This window comes from Colobus angolensis, unplaced genomic scaffold, assembly GCF_000951035.1.
Source record: "Colobus angolensis palliatus isolate OR3802 unplaced genomic scaffold, Cang.pa_1.0 Scaffold17, whole genome shotgun sequence".
NCBI classification, from domain to species: Eukaryota; Metazoa; Chordata; class Mammalia; order Primates; family Cercopithecidae; genus Colobus; species Colobus angolensis.
The window spans coordinates 732,665-738,492 of NW_012114821.1; positions in this window are offsets into that span (position 1 = coordinate 732,665).

The window sequence follows — 5,828 nt, forward strand, 5'->3', positions numbered from 1 at the left end:
CCCATCTGCTTCTACACCCGGCCGCAGGCGCCTGAGCACCCATCTGCTTACACCCGGCCGCAGGCGCCTGAGCACCCATCTGCTTCTACACCCGGCCGCAGGCGCCTGAGCACCCATCTGCTTACACCCGGCCGCAGGCGCCTGAGCACCCATCTGCTTCTGCATCCTGAACACTCATCTTTTTCTGCATCCAGCCACGTCTGTCCCGGGGACACAGGTTCTCCTACTGCAGAGCTCTCGGGAGAAAGAGACCCCTGCCAGGTTCACCGAGCCAGTGGCACTCGGGCAGCTCACCCTGCCTGCCCTGCCTGGCCGCGTCTACCCTCCACAGCCTTCCTGCCTTGCCACCACCCATCTGCCCACTGTGGTCCAGACTTGCTGGCCTCACAACCTTGTCTGGCCTTTCCTTCTGCTCAGAACCCTCCCTCCACATCTCTTCTTGCTGCTCTTGCTCTTGTGTGACCCCCACCTACAGTCACCCCGCCCTCCTCCAGGCTCTGAATGACCCGGTTTGCTCGTCAGAGCAGGCGCTCCATGGGCACCTTCCTGATTCGCTAGCTGTCCGCTCTAAACGCTGTGGTCAGGGCATGCCCACCCCTGGGCATAGTCCCATGGGTCAGGACCTGGGAGTCTCTAGTCCCAGCACACCACACTGAGGAGCAAACATATCTTGTCTTGGTTGGGCGTACAGGAGAAGGTCCAGCCTCGGGCCCTCGACCGCCACCTCTGCATGCACACAGACACCATCCATGCCTGCCTGGGTGAGAGGCATGTACCCGTGGAGGACTCATTACCTTGGAGGAAGGACCCTGACGTTTCTCCTGAAGAATGCAGCAGGGGACGGCCAGGGCTTCTGCCTACTGTGCAGCAGAGCAGAGTGGAAATGGCAAAGCTGCAACTGCAAAGAGAGGAAATTGTGTGGGGTCGAACGAGGCCAGGACACGCCCCTGCCCTCAACTACTACCAGTGCTTACCCATGCTGGAGTCTGAGTCAGCCTAACCCTAAACCTAATGTATGAGTCCATTCTCACACTGCTCTAAAGAACTACCCAGGCCGGGCGCAGTGGCTCATGCCTTTAAACCCAACACTTTCGGAGGTCGAGGCAGGTGGATCATCTGAGGCCAGGAGTTCGAGGCCAGCCTGATCAACATGGTGAAAACCCATCTCTACTAAAAATACAAAATTAGCTGGGCATGATGGCGCATGTATGTAATCCCAGCTACTTGGGAGGCTGAGGCAGGAGAATCGCTTGAACCTGGGAGGTGGAGGTTGCAGTGACCCGAGATTGCACCACTGCACTCCAGCCTGGGCAACAGAGAGAAACTCCATCTCAAAAAAAAGAGAACTACGGCCGGGCGCGGTGGCTCAAGCCTGTAATCCCAGCACTTTGGGAGGCCGAGACGGGCGGATCACGAGGTCAGGAGATTGAGACCATCCTGGCTAACACGGTGAAACCCCGTCTCTACTAAAAAATACAAAAAAATAGCCGGGCAAGGTGGCGGGCGCCTGTAGTCCCAGCTACTTGGGACGCTGAGGCAGGAGAATGGCGGGAACCCAGGAGGTGGAGCTTGCGGTAAGCCGAGATCGCGCCACTACACTCCAGCCTGGGCGACAGAACGAGACTCAGTCTAAAAAAAAAAAAAAAAAAGCTACCCAAGACTGGGTAATTTATGAAAAAAAACAGGTTTGCTTATTTTTTTTAAGATGGAGTCTCACTCCGTCTCCCAGGCTGGAATGCAATGGCATGATCTCGGCCCACTACCATCTCCACCTCCCGAGTTCAAGTGATTCTCTTGCCCCAGCCTTCCGAGTAGCTGGGACTACAAGCATGCACCACCACATCCAGCTAATTTTTACATTTCAGTGGAGACGGGGTTTCACCATGTTGGCCAGGCTGGTCTAGAACTCCTGACCTCAAGTGATCTGCCCTCCTCAGCCTCCCAAAGTGCTGGGATTACAGGCGTGAGCCGCCGCGCCTGGCCTGGGTTTAACTGACTCATAGTTGCACAGGCTGTGCAGAAAGCGTCAAAAGCGTCACTGAGAGGCCTCAGGAAACTTAGTCACGGCAGAAGGCAAATGGGAAGCAAGCACAGTATGGGTGCGGCGGTGGGGGAGCGGAGAGAGAGAGGGAGGGAGGGCCAGCGAGAGCGCAAAGGAGAAAGTGTCACACACACACTGTTAACCCATCAGATCTGAGAACTCACTAGCACGAGAACAGCAAGGGGGATCTGCCCCCATGATCAGGTCACCTCCCAACAAGCCCCTCCTTCAACACTGGGAACCACGACGCGGCGAGCTTTGGGTGGGGACACAAAGCCGGGCCGCATCACCCAGTCAGTCAGCAAAGACTGTCCGCATCGCGGGGCTCACGCCCGGAAGCCAGGCCCCCAGGCTTGACTCCGGAATGGAAACACTACCCTACCTCCTAGGAGGAAGGCTGAGAGTCACAGCACCACAGGAGAGAAGGCTAAACGCAGCTTAACCAGGGCTGGTGCCTCGGACGCTGACAGTTCACCAAACACCCCGACTCTGAATGTCCCCTCAGTCTCTGCAGGAAGAGATGGCGTCACCACCTGGCTCATCTGGGATGGGACCCACCCCGTCCCTGCCCCTGCACTCTCTTGGCAGCACCCTGACCTGTCATTTACTATTTCCTGCTGCTGAGACCACTGACCAGTGGCCAGAGGAAAGCGGTCCTCATCTCAGAAGGAAGCGGCAACAGTGCCCAGCCACGGAATCAGACAGCAGATGCCAACCTTGAAGGTGGACGCCTGGATGGGAGGAGTGGCCTTGTAGGTCACTGTTCTGACAGCAAATGAAGAAACTTACGACTTACTGAGACCCCACAGACGGGGACCCTGTACAGCTTCTACTTGGAGGAGAGGAAGACATGCCACAGCTAGCAGGACACACGTGAAGAAGCCCTTAGGGCCGGGCGCGGTGGCTCACGCCTGTAATCCCAGCACTTGGGGAGGCCAAGGAGGGTGGATCATAAGGTCAGGAGATCAAGACCATCCTGGCCAACATGGCGAAACCCCGTCTCTACTAAAAATACAAAAAAAGTAGCCAGGTGTGATGGCGCATGCCTGTAATCCCAGGTACTTGGGAGGCTGAGATAGGAGAATCACTTGAACTTGGTAGGCGGAGGTTGCAGTGAGCCAAGATCGAGACACTGCACTCCAGCCTGGGAGACAGAGCAGGACTCCATTTAGAAAAATAAATACATAAACAAAGAAGCCGCACCACAAGACTCTTGACACATCGTGCTGCTTTATTTTTGTGACTATGAAAACACGACATAGAACTTAAAGTATAATTAAAGAGAAAGAAAAGAAAGAAAACACAGCGACGCAGCTCTCACCGGAAACCTTGGTCTCCCAATCACACTTGACCTGTGATGGGGTCTTACAACTCCCTCAACCCCAAATTCTCCAACTGAGAGCTCTTCTAACAAGTCAGGGTTTTGGGGGAAAGGACGGTGCATAGCCAGTCATGCCCCCCGGCGCAGATGCTAACATGGTCCTCAACACTGGACCTAGTAAGGAACTGACTTGCCAGCTGGTTTCTGGCCAGAGCTCAGAGCCCTGGAGAAAATTTCAAGGACTCCAAACAACACGAAAGCCGAAGGGAAAAGTCCATGACCTCCTGTCCCTAGAGGATGAGCTGACAGAAACCTCTGCTTGGCGAGGTCACACTCAGCAAGTGCTGATTCACGAGGAAAAGCCAAGGCAGCCGGGCAGCGACTTGTAGGTGGGTCATCCACCTGCTGCCTACCCAACCTGCACCTCCTGACGCTGGCCACCTCTGGTGCCAGCGCGTGCACAGCCAGAGGCCCCACGATCAGGCAGCCGTTCCCAGGGACTGTGGAGAGACTCCGAACAGCAGCTCATAAGTGGCTGCAAGGGAGCTACCTCCAGGTGGGTATCCCAACCACCACCCACCACATCTGTTACCAACAACGCAAGCTGCTTGCGTTTCAACGGCCTCCACGGAGTAGGTGAGGCCGGGAAAGTCACGGCTATCTGATCGTTATCTCCAACAACAGTTTTCTGCTCTCTCCTCAGGAACCAGCACTGCAGGTGCTCCAGCTGCGTCTCTCACCCCTATTCTCATCCAGGACAGAGATCCCTCCAGTAGACCCCGGGCCACCATCACCCTACCCTGGTCCACCAGCAGCCTCGCTCATGCCCACGCCCGGCTCCACCTTGCTCATCGTGGTCCTATCCTGCCACTGCCCTCATCACACACCAGCGTGACTATTAACTTACAGAATCTGTCCCCCACTAGACTGTGAGCAGGGCCACCTCTCACCATCTCTGAACAAGCAGGCACTCGATGAATGCCTGCCGAATGAGACCAACAGCTGTGAAGCACAAGACTGAACAGAACCCCACATGGCCCTGCCAAGCAACAGGCAGCAGGTCACAGGCAAGAGATGGCAGCAGCCCCTGCCTCAGGCTGGTCCTGGACACAACCCAAGTGGACAAGTTCTTGTGCTGATAACCCACAGTGCCTGCCAGGGCCCATGAGGCTATGCAACAGCCTGGCTCCTTTGATTGTGGGGTGCCCAACACACCCAGACTATCCTCTCTGAAATTCCATCACACAGGAGAGGTCCCCAAGGTCCAGAGAGGTTATGGGTGGGGGGGCAAGCCTGCAGCCACACCTCCCAGAAAGACTTCCTAGAGCCCGATTCAGGGCAATTCTCATATGACACACAGCCCCAACCTCACCCAGAACATGACCTCTAAGCTGCTAGAAGATAAGCAGTCTTTAAGACAGTGGATCCTCAGGGCCTTCCCCCCACACTCCTGAGCCGTCCCTGGTGACACTTATCCCAGCAGCTCCCCTCGCTTCCAAAGCCTTGCAGTTTGGACAAGATGAAACGGGTGCTCTCTGCCCCACCCTCTCATGCTTTCCTACAGTGAGACTGCCGTCGGTCTGCACACACAGAACAACCCCCTTTCCAGAGTGGCTTTAGACCACAGCTGACTACCTGGAGAGCAGCAAGTGCCTGAGTGGTAACACTCACACAGGTATCACGAAGTTCACAACCAAAGGGCGTGCTTTGGCCGCAGAACCACGTGCGTGTTCCAGCGTATCTGGTTTTCCAGCACCTGCAGATGAGGAAGATGCAGGGCCCACAGACAGGCGCGTTCGCAGCAGTGAGAAGCAACTGCGGAGTCTCAGAAAGACGCCAGAAACTAAGAACCACGAACGGATGACCAGAGCCTGGGGAACCCAACAGCCCTCTGCCCCTCAACAGGAGGGGAAACTGAGGCACATAACTGTCCCCAAAGTTAGGAAGAGACAGATTGGGAGTCTGGGCGGGGTGAGTGGGTCTGGCGACCACACGTCCTTCTCCCAGGGTGTGCGACCCTCTCAGCCTCAGGCAGCCCTCAAACGCCGACAGGACCCAGCCCTGCTCACTGGCCATGAGCAGCTCCTAACCAGGGGCTAAACCAACCTGTCCACTCGCTGGGGTTGGGGAGGGACTGAGTGACCTGCGCGTGGGAAGACTTTGTCACCTGAAAGGAGCTGCACTGAAGGCCACCTCCCAGTCCCATGAAGCACCCTGGGGCCACACAGCTGAGCTGGGGCACGAGTGGGCCGTCCATCCGTGCTATTAATAGCCAGACCGTCAAGGCTAGCTTATCGCCAAACACAAGCTCTGCTGACATTCCAAGAAAAAAAAGGAACGGCGCCGGGAGCCCCTTCCATCTCTTCGGGAAGGGGGTGGGTAAGATGCGTGTCAAGGCCTCTGCCCCGCCCCCTCGGAGTCCTAACCGCAGGGACAGTGGAACGGGACCCAGAGGCCACGTGGGAG